General features: G+C 39.7%; 1 protein-coding gene across 2 annotated transcripts in view; it reads right to left on the reverse strand.

The window, feature by feature from the left end:
- The window catches only part of ASCC3 (activating signal cointegrator 1 complex subunit 3), a 519828-nt gene that overhangs the window by 229662 nt on the left and 272727 nt on the right, over positions 1-17439 (reverse strand). The window lies entirely within an intron of this gene.

Here is a 17439-nt window from a genome sequence, read left to right on the forward strand (position 1 = left end):
CTTTCAATGACAAAATACGCCAAGTAAGCACAAAGCTAATGTCCCTAGGTTAATACTGCAAAATTTTGTACCGAGTATGTGAAAAAAACCCCACTTTTACTGAAGATTGCTTAAGCTTCACAATTATGTATGTATGCTTAAGCCTCAAAAACCTTATATTGTACATGTTGTAGTTTTCCTATAACAAGTAGCACTACTTTACCAAAGTACTGAAGAGTGTATTTTTCAGGGTTCCCTCCCCACTCTGAACTCTAGGGTACAGGTGTGGGGACTGCATGAGAGACCCCCTAAGCTTATTTCTACCAGCTTAGGTTAAAAACTCCCCAAGACACAAATTTTCCCTTATACCTTGGATTAGGTAACGCTGCCACCACCAAGTGATTTAGACAAACTCAGGGAAAGAACCACTTGGAGTTCCTACTCCCCCCTAATATCCCCTAAGATCCTGCACCCTCTTTCCTGGGGAGGCTTGAGAATAAACAAGATGAGCACAGACCAACCTTGGGTTTTTTTAGGACACACACAGGATTTTTGATTACTAGAAAGAAAAAGGGTAAAAGAAGCATCTCTGTAAAATTAGAATGGAAGATAATCTTATAGGGCAATCTGATTCAAAAACACAGAGGATTTCCCTCTGCGCCAAAATTTAAAGTTACAAAAAGAAAAACCAGGAATACACCCTTCCTCTCAGCACAGAGAAAATCACAAGCCAAAACAAAAATAAGCGAATGCATTCCTTTGATAGTACTTACTAATTCTAATGGAGTTGGATTGCTTGCTTTCTTGATCTGTGTCCGGCAAGCACACAGAACAGACAGATCAAAACCTTCTCACCCACCCACCCCAGATTTGAAAGTATCTTGTCCCCTTATTGGTCCTTTTGCTCAGGTGCCAGTCAGGATACCTGAGCTTCTTAACCCTTTATAGGTAAAAGGATTTTGTTCCTCTGGCCAGGAGGGATTTTATAGTACTGTATACAGGAAGGTTGTTACCCTTCCCTTTATATTTATGACAGTATTATTCACGGTATGTGAGAAATAACACAGTGAACATCATTAACACTAAGCATGGGACTACTCACACAAGCAAGTTTGCAGGACTGGTTACTATATTGCAGTCATTAAACTAAAAATTATAAGCATAATAAATGCATTTTATAAATATCTCAAACTATATAGTGTAACTGATACCTGTTGATAGTAATGACAGAAACAAAGATGATTGGAGGAAGTTTCCATGAAATGCTAAAATCCTATATTATATATATTCACATACTTTATCCAATAAGAAACTTTATTTTCAGCCTTCTATTGTTGGGCATAACTAGGTGAGCTGAAAAAGGTGGTGCGGAGCTGCAAGTACAGTATACATTCCCACTTCCCTAGCCCACAAGCTGATCATGTTTTCAAAGTGAAAAACTGGGAAATGTGGGTGGGGCTGTAACAGGGAAGGTTTTGATGAAGGATAAGGGAAGTTGGTGCGAAAGTGGAAAGAAAATGGGGCTTCCTCTTTCCTCTCTTACCCTTACTAAAATTTAGTAACTTATGAAGGTCTGATGAGAACGGAAAGATTTATGAAAGGAATAGAAACAAATCACACTCTCATTCCATCTGTAATGTGTGCTGCAGCTTTCTCTTTTTGAATTTATTTCTTAATCCTCATTTTCTATTTGACTCTCAGTCTTTTACTTATAGAACTCACTGTCAAGTCTTAACCCTTTAAACACAGAAGAATATGGAGGTGGGGGGGAAGCGAAGTAGGCTCTATATCTTATCTAAGCAACAAGAAAATTCCAAAATACAAATATATTTTCCAGCCATTTTATTAACAATTAAACTACCTCAGATTTCAGGGAATATTTCTTGTAAACTAAATTTGAATTAAGCTCCTATTTTTAAAAGGCATCTAGAAAATTGATGAATTGACAAACGAGCATACAAGCTAGAGGTAATGGCATATATTCCATACAACTTTTTTGGTCTTTAGAGCATAAAATCTTGGCAAGTTAGAAAGCAGGCTACACTTACTCTTCGTGTCCAATTAAAAGATGGAAATCTTCCTTCAAACGGTCTTACTGACTTATGTTTTTTAGTTTGCTGATCACTCAACAGCTCTCTTTACATACATAAGTAAATTAAAGAAAAACTGTCTCCAAGATTTGCTGAAATAGAACAGAGGTACACAACAGCAGTCCTATTTTAAAAGGAAAGATTACCCATCGATAATAGTGAAGTAATCCACAATGCCCCATCAGATATGTTATAATCCATTTTTAATTCTGATATATCACCATTCACTGGTGTCTCCTGCAAATGTTGACTCAATAGTTTAAAAAAAAAAATCCACTGCTGATCATTCCTGCTTAAACAAAATGAACTGAGATTTCTGAGTGTGCGCCCATCCACAGGGGAACCTACTGAACACACTTCATCGTTAGCATAATGCATATTTATTTAATCCTATTTCTGTTGATATTTGATACATTTTAAATTTCTCTTTCATTTATAATTCCTCATCAGTTAAAACAGCCTCTAGAAAGAGTAGCAACATATCCATTGGGTAGGAAATTTCTAGTTAATATATACGTACATTAGGGAAGGGGTAAAGTTATTGTGCATGTACAGCATATAGAATTTTAATCATCCAAAGGAAAAATAAATTAAAAAAATCTGTTAACATCAACAACTGAAGTATTAACAAAAAAGTCTGAAATACAGTAAGTAGTGGAATTCATTTATTTTCATAGTTACTAATCCAAAGAGAGCTTTTATATTGTCCTGATGTAATTTATATTTGTACACCCTTGAGTTTGAAAACAGCATGCATTATGATTAACTATTTGTATTACTGTAATTCATAAAGACCTCTTTCAGGAGTAGAATTTCATTGTGTTAAGCACTGTACAAAAAGCACTTATGAAAAGCCTGCCTCTGCCCCCAAAGAACTTATGATCCATTTAACTACAGAACACAACACCTGAACAAAAAAACCGAGGAAGGATGAGGAAACAGTAGAAAAAGCATGTATTAATAAATTAGCTATGACTTGCTATTTGCCTAATACACAGGTTAGCTTTGCCCCAGTGAACAGACTGGATAATTCATTTCTTAAATACAATAAAATAATGTGGACTCAAATCCAATATCCAAAAAACATACTAGAATTGCTACCACCCTAGGCAGCCCTGTATTCACACCCTACACACTACTGCAATAATTTTTATACAAAATATGCCTCATGAGGTATTATTTGAAGACTAGTAACACACTGATCAATAATTTAAAATACATGTATCCATGCTGCACGCCAAATTATGGATACTCACTAATTTCATGCTTTAAAATCTGTGACTAAAGACATTTAAACCAGACGTCTCAGGAGGAGTTGATAAACAGGGTTTCTCCAGACAAAAAAGAGAGGCTGACACCTCAAACCAGGCATGGCCCAAATTCAATGGACTATTAATTTGTATAGGAGATTACAGCAGGGAGAGAGAATTTGCACAGTAGAAACCACCAGTAAGGAGGGAACAACAAGGGACCCTTATCTTCCAGACTTCATGGCTCCTTTTACTCATCATGAACTAATTAGCTTTATCTGGGAGTACCCTTCAAAAGAATACATTTCAATGTTCATTGGACTATAAAAGAGAGGGGGCAAAGAACCCCAAGTTATCTTTCACTTACGATGACAGAGGAACCAAGCACTCTGGATTTTGCGGGAGGTCAGTCACCTTTCTGGAAGGAGATATGGTAAGAAACTTACCTTGAACCAAGACTGTAGTTTTGTTAAGTGTTGGTCACTAGAAAGCGCTGTTCACTTTTCTTTGCTTGTAACCATTTCTGACTTTACATCTTACACTTGAATTCATTTAAAATCCTCTCCCTTTTTGTTAATGAACTTGTTTCACCTTTAATCTAAACCAATCCAGTGCTCTATTTGAAGTCATTGTTAACTCCAGTTAAAGCAACAAAACTGCTGTGTTTTTATCCCTTTAAAAGAGCATCCGACCTTATGTTCCAGGATACGGCTGGACATTTCAGGACAGATGGATTTGGGGAAATTTAGGACTGGAGGTGTGTTGTGGACACTTGGCTAGTGGTAACCAAGGATGATGGAAACCAAAGTGGCCATGGTGTAACGAACAGCATGCTGGAGTAAAAGTTGCTGAGTTAGGTCTGTTTATCCATACAGACACTCAGTGCATGCTTGTATGCTGGCTGGGAGAATCCAGTCAGGGATCTACACCACAGAGCATTTTAAGGCATACAGGGTGACAGAACAAGCGGTGACAATCTCTCACTGGTCTGAGTTGCACCGCAAAACATGCCAATTGTCTAGTTCATTTTTTATCTGGAGAACTGTTAATATAAATGCAGACTTAGAAGACCTTATTAGAGAGGACCCATATTGTACAGTGATGCTGAATCATGGTCTTTCAAAAACTTAGAAGAAATATGTAACTTACCCTGTGCTTAGGAACCTAAATGTCAACAGATACCTAACTCTCTTACCCTGATGCTCCATTTACCAACTCAAAGCTTCAAGATGGTAAATTTCATAATGAATTCTGAAACAATCAAATCTAGTTTCAAAACTATACACAGATCTACCAAAAAGTAAATTACTCTTTGGAAGCAATTCAAAAGCTTAAGAGGAAAAACACTCGGAGTACAAACTGAATCTATAACATTGGTCAAGATTTAAAATTGCCCAAATGCTTTTAGTCAAATGAGATAAAAATATAATACAGTTTAAATATTTCATAAGGTGTGCTGGACTCTTCTGCAATGTAATAGGACCAGAATATGATGGTCCAGTACTGATTAGAGGAGTATGAGAACAGTGGGGTTTGTATTATGTATATTCTTTGATCATGCCACATGTACCAAAGGCTAACTGATGCTATTGACAAGAAGTAAGCTAGCAGACTCCCTGTCAATGACAAGCATCTCAATATTACATGATTTATATCCTTGACACCTCCTCCTGCCATACATTTTGAAATGGCTGTTAGTTAGAAAATATGGCTGAAATTGCCTGTAACATACAATTTACATGTCATATAGAAGCTTGCCCCAATTCACAACTATATGCTATAACGAATATTTTAAAAAAATCTATAACAGTGGTTCTCAATCAGGGGTTAGAGTACCCCAGGGAGTACACAGGGGTTTTCCAGGGGGGTACATCAACTCATTTAGATATTTGCCCAGTTTTACAACAGGCTACATAAAAAGCACTTACGAAGTCAGTACACAGTAAAATTTCATACATACAATCACTTGTTTATACTGCTCTATATACTATACACCGATATGTAAGTACAATATTTATATTCCAATTTTTTTTTGTGGTTATATGGTAAAAATGATGAAGTAAGCAATTCAGTAACAGTGTGCTATGACACTTTTTTAATGTTTGATTTTGTAAGTAAGTAATTTTTAAGTGAGGTGTAAACTTGGGGGTATGCAAGACAAATCAGACTCCTGAAAGGGGTAGAGTAGTCTGGAAAGGTTGAGTGCCACTTATCTAGAACACTTCACTTTCCTCTCCCAGAGGTGCAGATGGGAGATATCAGACTGTCCCCACTTCAATAATGCAAATACATCTTTGCAAAAAGGTCTTATTTGGCTTGGCAACTGAGGTGCTGCAACTGTTGCTTATCAAGCTCTCCTTGATTGTCTCATTGTTACCTTGTGTTCCCCCCATCTGTTTCTTGTATCCAGCTGTTGTGTTTCACTTTATACACAGATTGTACATTCTTTGGAACAGGGACTGTCTTTCTGTTAAGCATCTGTACAGTGCTTTGCACACTACTGGAGCCTTTATCATGGCTCCTAGGTGCAACTGTAATACAAATAATTTATTGGGAAAAATTAGCCAATGGGTTCTTAGAGAGACAAGGTGGTTGAGGTAATTTCTTTCATTAGACCAACTTCTGTTGGTGAAAGAGATAAGCTTTTAAGCTATACAGAGCTCTTCTTCAGGTCTGGGCTCTCCAAGAGCTGGTTTACTATGATCACTTACTTATTATTACCAGTTATTCTCAGAGTCCTACACTCTGGGGGAAACTCTCGGCAGCAGCAGTTCCAAGTCCAGGAACAAGCCAAGCAGAACTTTGTGACTTGGGCTACCCATGGGGAGACCCCTGGGTTGAACAGCTGTATCACGGAGCTCCTGCTTCCACCAGCCCCTTCTTAGGGGTAGAAAGTAATGTGATCCCTTTTCTTCTCAAGGCCAGACGGTCTCTTGGTCAGAGCTGATGTCCATTCCTTGCCCTGGGGATTCAAGTGACTTAAGAGCTTCCTGAAGTGGTGGGTCTGACATTTCCAGGCTAGCAGTCACAGGCCTGGGTATCTCACCTGAATACAGCTATTTTTGGCTCTTTCCCCTTTGGCTGCCACATCCTCAGGGTAACCTGGCCAGATAGCAGGCTTCCTCTTTCAGAGCCTGCTCTCCCAGTCTGCTAAGGCAGTGGTTCTCAAACTTTTTTACTGGTGACCCCTCTCACATAGCAAGCCTCTGAGTGTGACCCCCCTTATAAATTAAATACATGTTTTAATATATTTAATGCCATTATAAATGCTGGAGGCAAAGTGGGGTTTGGGGTGGAGGCTGACAGCTCGCGACCCCCTATGTAATAGCCTCATGACCCCCTGAGGGGTCCTGACCCTCAGTTTGAGAGCCCCTGTGCTATGGGATCCCCTTTCACCTCCTGAGCTTCCTTCTTTGGAAAATGAGGTTTGGCTTTCCCTAGCACATCCTCCAAGGACACTCTAGGGGTATAAGAGGCACAGAGGACAGATGTTAGCATAGCAAAGCGTTTGGTCCAATACCTGATAAACAGCAGGAAGAGGGGTGAGGGGAAGCAAAAACAAAAAGAGAAAACAAGCTTTAGTAATGTGTGTGGGGAAATTACTCCACCCAAACATGGTGGAAACTTTCAAATTTAATTCCTCTGTGCCTCAGTTCCCCATCTGTGAAACAGGGTAATACCTCCTCACATCACAGGGGTGTTGTGAAGGTAAATTCAATAATATCTGCAAAGTCACTCAGATACTATAGTGATGAGTACCACAGAAAAGCCCTGAGAAAATTAGTAAGTCTGTCTTCAGAGCTGAATAGTGTACAATAAATAAGGCATTTCAGCACTTCTGATAATTAGGTTCTTATATAAAAGTACAATAGCTGAAAAGTATGTTTTATTTACCACAGTTTCATGCTTTGGACAATAATCTCTCCACAAACATAAAGCTTTTCTTTTTTGACAAGTTTTAAATTCCTCTTTCTTCTTTGCTCATGTCATGTGATTTCATCTAACATTTTACTTCTTTTAGAGACAAACTGCTCTTACACATTTTGCAAGCAAAGCTCGTCAAAGCAACAGTTCTATTGCACCAAGCAACTAACCTAATTTCTGCTCATTTAAATTCTCATATTATCTGTCAAGAGAAAATCAAATATTTAACAGTAATAATGCATATTTAAACATACTGGGCTTGATTCGGTCTCATGGAAGCAGTTGCATTCCCGATTCCTAGTGAGGACTCACCCATAGCAGACTGAATAGATGGCAGTTTTACCACCATCTTCTGACAGAAGAGGGCAGCTTTCAACTCAGATCTGCCGGCTGCCCAGGTTGGGTTGTAAATCAGTACATTAACGGACAGCCCAATCCCTGTCCCTTTCCTCTTTGCAGTCTGGGCTGGCTGACGCATGGTCGCTACCTAGAGCGAGGTTAGTGGTCAACTTGTGCCCTATTCCAGTCAGATCATCTACCACAAGGCACTCACAGTCTGTGCTTCGCTGGTGAAAGCCAAACTGAATCCTGCCTTCTGCGTCAAAAGCAATTAAAATAACTATTATTATTATACAGCAACAAAACAAGCCACGGCCCTTGACAGAACAAACAGAAAGACAAGCCTTGGGCAAGATTTTCAAAAGCGGCTAGTAATTTTGAGTGCCTCAATTTCTGAGTGCTCAACCTGAGTCAACTTAAAGATGTCTGATTTCCAGACAGTGCTGAGCATGCACCCTCTGAAAACTAGGCCCCATTAAATTGTGTCAAGTTAAACACCAATACAACTGAAGCATTGAAAAAAACAGTAGTCACTTTCGAAAATATTTGCCAAACCCCTTGCCCTAAAAATCTTGTCTTGTTTTAGACATTACATGCTGAGCAGGGGTAAAACACTAAAGAGGAGATGAAGTAAAGAACAACAAATAAGAATACACAATTTGGTTTGGTATATGAATTACTAGAAGATACCATCAAGATTTTTAAAAATATTTTTTGTGTTATTTATTATGAATTGTTACAAAGAAAGTGAATGGACCCTGTAGATCAACAAATTTGGACTATTTCAGACTAAACTGGTGATGGGAAAAACAGAGAAGAAATGAATTTCAAAGGAATTCAGGGAATTCCTTCCCTGAAAATACGCTCATCAGCCTTCTCCCAAATCAAAGTGGTTCCAATTCAGATTCCTTCACTGATTACAAGTGCAGAAGTATGGCATATTAAGAGGTGATATTCACAAAGACAGGTCTCACATAATTTATCATGTTTCAGAGTAACAGCCATGTTAGTCTGTATTTGCAAAAAGAAAAGGAATACTTGTGGCACCTTAGAGACTAACATGTTACAGGTTAAAACCAACACCACAAATTCCATGAGAAAACCAAAAGGAAGCTAATGCAGACTATTTAGCTCTGGTATAATATTCTCTTGACATAGATAACATGGTCAATATTCATGTTTCAGAGTAGCAGCCGTGTTAGTCTGTATCTGCAAAAAGAAAAGGAGTACTTGTGGCACCGTAGAGACTAAAATGTATTTAAATTTATATAAATGTGTTAGTCTCTAAGGTGCCACAAGTTCTCCTTTTCTTTTTATGGTCAATATGTGAAAGAAAAAGCCTCACTCAGCCTTCCAACCAGACACACAGGGAAAATGTCCTGGTCACCACTGTTAACTAATCGTCTATAAGCAGTTGTGCATCTAATAAAACATAGTTTATGGACTTCAGTGAAAAATGAAAGTCACATTCCCGGACTCAAGTAGTGGATATAATTTGTGCCATATCTTCATGCTCTTTCCGCTAACCTAACAGCACCACCTCAGACCTATCTGTAGGGCCCTACCAAAATCACGGTCCATTCTGGTCAATTTCACAGAGGGTTTTAAAATTGGTCATTTCAGGATGTTGTAACTGTTGGGGTCTTGAACCAAAATGGGATCAGGGGAGGGGTGGGGGGGTTGCAAACGTGTTGCAGGGGGGATTCCAAGATATCCACCTCCACCAACCTCCTCTAACTGCAGGAAGCTCGGAGTGAGGGTGGCAAAGATCTCCATGCTGCTGCTGGGGGCTTCTAGCTGCTACTCCAGGCCAGTGACAGATAAAGGCCCCTCAGCCAAACTTGGGGCCCCAGCCCCAGAAGCCACCCAAGGGTGGAAGCCCTGACTGGGTCACCCGAGCCCCGGCAGGAGCCCTGGGGGAAGAAGTCTCGAGCCCGGGCAGCCTCGAGCCTGGACTTCCAAGCCCCAGCTTGGGGGCAAGCCCTAAGCCCAGGCTGTCCCGGCTGGGGAGGCAGAAGCCCCGAACCAGGACTGCCCTGAACCCAGCTGGAGCAGCGGGGGCTGAAGCCCCGAGCCCCGGCTGGAGTGGAGGGAGGGGCGGAAGCCCCGAGCCCCAGCAAGAGCCACCATGGGAGGATGCCTCGAGCTTGATGCCTGGAGCTGTGGCAGGAGCCACAAAGTGGGAGGCTGAAGCCCAGAGCCTGGGAGAGATCAGATTTCACGGGGGAAAGATATTTTTCATGGACCGTGAAATTGGTAGGGCTTTACCTATATGTATTGAGCCTCAGCTAGCTGATTCACACCCATGACTATGTCTCCACTATACATCAGGTCAACCTGTACACCAAAACTAATCTTGTTTTAACCCCTCCACCTCCCACATACAAGATGCACAAACACAGATTTTGTTTGGGATCAAGAAGTATCTTACACTTGAAATGAGGTGCAAAGAGCATAGCTTTGCTGTAAGTTTAATTTTCTTACTTCTCTTTTCTTACAGTACTTCCTGCAGAGGAAGTGAGCCATATTCTGGTAAACTTTAAATGTGAGCAGAACAGGCTTTTACTCTCTGTCACTTTTGTCAGTGTCTTATTTATCTTAATGTCCATTCTCAAAAAAAGAAAAAGAAAAGAAAAAAAAAAGCATGTTTTAAGTACTATAGAAATATTACTTTTGCAGCTACTGTCTTCATAAATAAATAAAACAGTATTACAGGCATATTGCATTCACTGTATGTGAAAAATTACATAAGTACATGAAATAAAGGAAAATAAATGTTTAGAACCCAGGGAGCTTGTGGTTAAATCCTGGCCCATTAAAGTCAATAATAAAAGTCCCTTTGAGTTCAGTGGAGCCAAGATTTCTCCCACAATCGCTATGAAGTGCTGAACACCTTTAACTGTGAAGGTGTACCACAGCTTCCAGAAAGTGCTCAGTCCCTCTCAGGACTGGGGCCCAAGATAGCATTTCAGGATGTATCTACACTGTACTTAGATACCCACAGCTGGCCTGTGTCAGGCTAAAGGGCTCAGGCTAAGGAGCTGTTTAATTGTGGTATAGACATTTGGGCTTGGGCTGGAGCCCTCATAGAGTCCCAGAGTTAAGGCTCTAGCCCAAGCATCTACACCACAATTAAACAGCCCCTTAGCCCCAGTGAGCTGACACAGGCCAGCTGTGGGTGTCTAATTACAGTGTAGATGTACTCTAAATTTCTACAGATAAAACAATTTTACTAAAAGTGAAATTTTTGCCTGTAAGAATGCAGAACTACTATTATACAACTTAGCCTACAAACCCTTACTCAGGAGTGTAGCCCATACCCACACAGGTAGTTGCAATAAAATCAATAGGAGATCTCAAATGACTAATTATTATTTATTTAAAATTTTGAATGATTAGCCCCATGACTTCTCCTTTTTACTGTCTAATAGAAATACTTAACATACTTTTTACTATTCATTTGTTGACTGGCTTACGTGATAACATTTATGCCATCTAGTTCTAATTGGTATTAAAATAATTCATGTTTACAATCATTGATGCCTATTTTCTTGTTTTATTATAATTTAAATAACCCCAACAGGGAAACTGGATGAACTGTAAAATAAACTAATGCATGAGTGTGGGCTACAGTTATTGTAAGTATCTACGGCCTAGAACCTGGGTCTGCAGAGCCTTATGTTCCCACAGTGCCACCAGGCGGCCATGAGAGCCACAACCAGGGAACACTGTGGAGATTAGGTGCTGCAGGAAGTACCACCCCAGGGGGCCAGAGTGACAGGACCCTGCAGCCCTCTGATTGGCCAAACACCCTATTTTACCCTGGGGGTTGCCCTGGGGAGGTAGTCTGGGCAATCACACAGACTTTGGCCTGCTGCCACTCAAGACTTTGCCTTGTCTCCTGATCACCAGTCTCCAATCCCAGCCTGACTCTGACCCTGACTCTTGCTTCCAGACTCCGCCCTGGTACTATTCTCCAATCTCCGACCCCGGCCTGACTGACTTCGACTCTTGTTTACTGAACCTGGCTCTTTGCGATTCCTCCAACTCCCATTTTAGTGACTACCACCCCTGACGTACAGACCCCAGCCCAGCTGTGACTGGTAGGCGAGACTGCCTGCCCCCCAAGTCCCTTGTGCACCTGTAACTGTAATGGAGTTATTTCTTAAGTAAAGGGTAAGCAGATATGCGCTAGCTATTTTCAATTTGATGCATCAGTAAGCCACATTTAAATTGTAAACAAATTAATATAAAATTCAAATACTATTTCCATGCTGAGTTATAGTTTTTGACATCTTGTTGTAACTTTATTAGATGTACATGATCATGACCTCCTGAGGTCCCTTCCAACCCTGATAGTCTATGATTCTATGATTGATTTTATCCCCAAAAAAGACATAAGCAGTACATGAGATATTATATATATTCCTGATGAAACTCGTTAAGAGGGAAAGGTCAGAGCATTCATTGTAGATTAAGAAAACTGCACGAGGAAAAATAAAAACTCAAAAGAACCCACCAAAGGTTGTTTTACAAGGTACTAATCTAAAATAATATGAGGCACTGTCCTTATTGAACTGAAAGGTAGTATAAACAGAATGAAGGTCAACAAGGAAGAGAGCTTCCTTACTAGAATGAACACAAATACTTAATACTTGACTGACTCCTAGGGGTAGTAGAAATTACTCTGAATTGTTACTGACAGCACAGAAATAATGGTGTCTGTTCTTGTACAGAAAATTATGCAAGAGCAGCTACTCTATTATTATGCAAGTATAAGTCATTAGACAACTAACAATTGCATCTCTGCAGATGCCAATGGACTTGAAGGACAGTTATTATTCAACATTATAAGAAGCTGTGGACTGAATCTAATTTCTGAAAAACAAGAACATGCAAGAATTTGTTTCAAGTGTTTCTTTTCTTCTGACATTAGCCGTTCTGACTAACTACAGTAAAATCACCATGTTGTATTTGACAGTCTTCATTCTAGAGTGAGAATTCAAAAAACGGGATCTGCAGCCCCATGCTGTGGCCCCCAAAGTTCCCTTGCTCAGCTCTAGGGAACCTGTAAACATAGGTACTGGTTTGCTATGCCATATAGGGAGAGAGGCTGGCCTCAAATACACTACCACCTTTACCTCATTGGAAAGGAAAGAGGTGGAACTGCGAGCCATCCTGATACCACTTCCCTCCTCTGCCCTTTACCTTCCAATAAGCAGAAAAAGGCATCACAGTTGTGGGGCCAGCCCCTCTTCACTGAGCACAGGGAGTCAGTCTTTTAAGTTACTATACAGCTAATTAGTAAAAGATCAGTTTTTGGTGTATTTCTTGGCTCATCTTTACTACATTTTCCATTAAAAAAACCCTGACAAACCTGAGACTCCACCAGGTATACAAGAGACTGTTCCTTTAACTCCGGACTATCTTCCCAAGCTGGAAAGTTGCAAACATGTATGCATTCTATGGAAGTCATAACAACACACTGGACTATATAAAATGATTATATAGTGAGGCACTTGGCCACTGAAAGTGATGAACATTAGGAAGATTTCAGCAGCTGATAATCAGCGATCAATAGCTTGTCCTAGTAACTGAGAGGACTGCTAGAAATTGTGAGAAATTTGTGGGAGGGAGGTTTCCTCAACTAGAAGTGGAGGAAGTCTGAATTTTATAGGATGAAAGCATGCCCCATATCCCATCTGAGAAGCGAACAACTCACCCTATAATCACAGAAAAGGGGATAAATAGGGGATGACTGCCTCCTACAGTACCCACTCCAGAAAAGAGGCTGTCTTCCTATCCTACATGCACGTTCATGGTAAAATGCACATATCCTATACACATATGAAGCTGGACCTGCCTCTAACGGACACAGAGTGTGGTCTGCTTCTACACAAATAGATGCTTAGACTGCCTGCAGATACATAGACATTATTCAGTTCAGTGTTCTCTAGCCATGCAAAAAAATGTGCTAAGGCACTCTTGATACATTCTTGCATCCCAAAAGGGATCCGTTCTTCCTCAGCCTCACTGGTTTCTCCAGACAGACTCTGCTGTTTTCACAAAAGTCTGTCAAGTTGTATAGTTTTCAGTTCAAAACCATCATCGTATCTGGATTATTTGATTATACTTATTTGAGGATAGGGTTTTGGAAGACACCACCATCTGTTCCTTCAAAATGGAAGATTGACTACTTTTAAAAGTTTGCATGAGGTTTGATAATGGTCCTACACACTTATCTGCTGATGCACATTCACCAATATCTAAATGAACAATTTCAATTTCGTCCATGGCTACAGGAGCTTTGGAACATGGTCTAGAGCATAGGTTCTTAATCTGGAGGTTGCAAAATCTCAAAGGTCAGGAAGGAAGACTGGGGCCATGCTATCCTTCCCCTACCCTATGGCTAAATGTGAGGAAGTCCTGGAAAAGTGGGAGGGCTGTTTTGGGGGGTACCCCCTTATGGAAAAGGTTGAGAACCACTGGTCTAGAGCCAGTTTTTCTACATTTGAAAATTTAAATATGTCTAGAGGTAGCCTATTAGCCAACCACAGAGCAAATATTTCTGATATTTCACAAATGTGCACATAGAGGAAGATGACAGTAATTCTGAACCTAATTAAATTAATGATGAGGATTTAAAAAGATTTCTGTGTGGCATGCATAACAGCAGAACAGTTCCTATTGTGTGAAACTACTCTTTCAAGCACTAACATTTCCCACGAAGAATAAAGAAATTATTGCATACCTAAATAAGACCATAGGAACACCACCACAATAAATTATTTTAATGTTTAAAATTTATAGTCCTGGTATTTTTAAGTTCAGAATGAACTTTTCCACCAACATGCTACAATTCTGTATTAAGAAAACGAAACCACCTCTCAGATCATAATAACTCTCAGCAGAGGTAATATGCTGGGTCACATGCCCCCACGACCCCAGATTTGCTGCTTGGCTTGTACTGAGCATACTCAATAATACTGCTGAAGCAGGCTGCCCTCATTCTGCCTGCCCACTCTCAGCAGGCATGAATCATCCCTGACTCAGTCAGCACGAACGTATACTAGATTTGAACAGGAGAGCTAGTGAAAAATAGTATTTGTATAGCATTACCCCTACCCTGTAGCTTCTTTGAATTATTAATATATATTAAATATAGTTTCTGAATGATATTGACTACAGAGTTGATATATTGGTATGGAATTTTTTAAAACTTACAATAAATATTTCTTCTAAGGCAGATATAAACCTTGGGTTATTTTAGACAGAAAATTCTGTTACCTACCATAACTATATTTAAAATTGTATCAAGGATCTATTAGGGATAATTAGGAGCCCTATATCATAATTAGATAATATTATCTAGAGTTTGGTGAGAATACCATGTTTAAAAATTGAAATAAAAATATGTGTGTCTGAAACTGACTACTTAATAGCTCACGAAAGCTCATGCTCAAATAAATTGGTTAGTCTCTAAGGTGCCACAAGTACTCCTTTTCTTAATTTCTCTACAAATTATTGAAAATAGCCAAACTTACCAATAGCAGTTCATAGTAAGAGCAGCTGTAATTAGCCAGCAGGCACTGCAATGCCATTCTGGGGATGTGGCCTGCCCTCCACTATAACCTAGTGCTGGCTACAAGCTGCTTTTACTCAGTTTTGTATTTACTTCTAAACTGCAATAATACTATGATCCTAAGAGCATCCCAAGGCCAGATGGACCACTGTTGTCATTGTATTTACCCAAAAGGTGGCATGTAAACTACCACTGGAAAACAGTAACTCACTGATTATTAATATTCTTGTGCAATATATGTACAGTTAACCCACAAAGAATTTTACACGTGCTGGAAATATGTGACAAATGTGTTTAAAGCAGGCATGGGAGGGGGAGTTGATCCACCGGTTTTCTCCAGACAAAGAAAAGAAGCCAACACCTCAAACCAGGTGGGGTGAAATTCAATGGGCTATTCATTTGTATCAGAGGTTACAGGAAGAGATCATTTACATTGAAAAGAATCACCAGCTGGGAGGAACCAGCATGGAGTCTACACCAGACAGCATGGTGTCCCACCCAGCAGGGGAAAGGAACTTTATCTGGGGATACACTTTCAAAGGATCACTGGACTATAAAGAGAGGGAGAGCAAACCCCTAAGTCAGGGATTGGCAACCTTTGGCCCGCGGCCCACCAGCATCCCTCCCATAGTCGTCTCTTTTCTAAGCTGAACAGTCCCAGTCTTTTTAACCTCTCCTTGTACGGAAACTGTTCCATACCCTTAATCATTTTGGTTACCCTTCTTGGTACCTTTTCCAATTCAAATATATCTTTTTTGAGATGGGGAGACCAGAACTGCACCGAGTATACAATGTGCTGGAGTACCATGGATTTATGTCATGGCATTCTGATATTTTCTGTCTTTTTAATCTACCCTTTTCCTAATGGTTCCTAACATTGTTAACCTTTTTGACTGCCACCGCACATTGAACAGATGTTTTCAGAGAACTATCCAGAATGACTTAAAGATCTCTGTCTTGAGTGATAACAGCTAATTTAGACCCCTTCATTTTGTATATATAGTTGGGGTTATTTTTTCCAACATGAATTGCTTTGCACTTAACAATGAATTTCATCTGTCATTTTGTTGCCCAGCCATCCAGTTTTGTGAAATCCCCTTGTAACTCTTCACAGTCAGCTTTGGACTTAACTATCCTGAGTAATTTAGTCTTGTCTTCAAACTTTACCACCCCTTTTTCAAACTCTTTCTGAATATGTTGAACAGCATAGGTCTCAGTACAGATCCTCAGGTTGTTACAAGAAAACTGTACTTGACATAACCTCAGCCATTTGTGTACTCAGCCACCATTAGCTGAAAGTAGACTGTTTGTTAACCCCAGTTAAGGTAATAAGCTGCCGTGTGCTGTCTCTAGGAGCAAATGGGTTTCAACTGATTGTACCTGCTAGGCAAGGTGGGACTAGCAGAGTCCTGAAAAGATGGCTGGCAAGGCAGATAAGCTGGTGTGTCAGGGAGCTAACACATAGCTTAGCAGCACTTCTCACCTGTTGATGCTGAAAGGGATAACACAGTAACCCAATTCTGGTAACCCCAGCAGAATGTCACAAATTATTTGTAAAATAAGCTGAAGCTGAAGCAATGTAGAAGTAATTAAGAGGACAAGAAAGCAAGAAGAGGGACAGATTGATACGAGCCCTCTAGCCATGGTTATGGAATTAGAGACTTGATAAAAACTCCTGAACAGAAAATATAAATTTGACTAATCAGGTAATCTTTCAGTATTAAGTAGTCACAAGTGTGAGTATAAAGTAGAGTAGTCTTCCCTGAAAGAAGCCTTAAATAAGTTTAATCCTCAAGGCACCAAATTCTAGAGAGACCTCCAAGGAAAATATTGTTTATTAAATCTTATCTAATGACACAGCTACATAAATGTTGTCAACAGTTGCTTGTGGTAACTAAGCTTATTAAACTTCTATCATCCCATGGCTTCTATGCCCAAACAACAGCTGGAAACCAGATAATAAAGAAATTCAATCCATCATTCTTATAGATGAAATTAATATCTGTCAAATTCACTTCTGACAATTTAATATAATGGGTTTAAAATAGCTGCTTAGATTTCTTTTTCTGGTCTAAGGTAGCTGTTGTAAGAAAAACAAGACGTAATTTCTAAGTACTGCCAAATTCAAGTTAATTATCGTAAACAGGAAACTATTATAGATACTAAATTAATCCAAGATGTACAATATATGTAACACAAACAGCAGCTCTGTATATTTGAATTAAAAATATAACCTCTTATGATAAGTAGGCCTGGTCCATGACACTGATAACCT

Source organism: Lepidochelys olivacea (genome assembly GCF_965140295.1).
Source record: "Lepidochelys olivacea isolate rLepOli2 genome assembly, chromosome: 3".
Taxonomy (NCBI): domain Eukaryota; kingdom Metazoa; phylum Chordata; order Testudines; family Cheloniidae; genus Lepidochelys; species Lepidochelys olivacea.